Source organism: Apaloderma vittatum, unplaced genomic scaffold (genome assembly GCF_000703405.1).
Source record: "Apaloderma vittatum isolate BGI_N311 unplaced genomic scaffold, ASM70340v1 scaffold1208, whole genome shotgun sequence".
Taxonomy (NCBI): Eukaryota; Metazoa; Chordata; class Aves; order Trogoniformes; family Trogonidae; genus Apaloderma; species Apaloderma vittatum.
This window is the reverse complement of record NW_009728821.1, coordinates 31,978-32,317: the sequence shown is the minus strand read 5'-3', so window position 1 is coordinate 32,317 and position 340 is coordinate 31,978.

Below are 340 nucleotides of genomic sequence, written 5' to 3'. Positions count from 1 at the left end.
TTCACGTGCTGCTGCCTGCACGAGACACTCGTGAAAAGAGCAGGGTTGTGATCCTTCCTGACCGGTCGCCTTCAGCCGATGTGAATCATGAAGTTACTGGGAAACCAGGGCATTTCTCTGAACAAAAGGGTAAATTTTTTTGGTTTAGAAAGGAGTATTTGGGGTGGAGAGATTACACGTTACATGAAACCCTTTATACGTGGAAATAAAAAGTCATCAGCGATACCAGATTACCTACAAGTTTACATAATATTTTGCGGGGCTTTTTTGGGGTTTTTTTAGAAGTCTAAGATGTTTTCAGCAAATTCTGAGGTGGATTTTTTTTATAAAGGAAATCTGG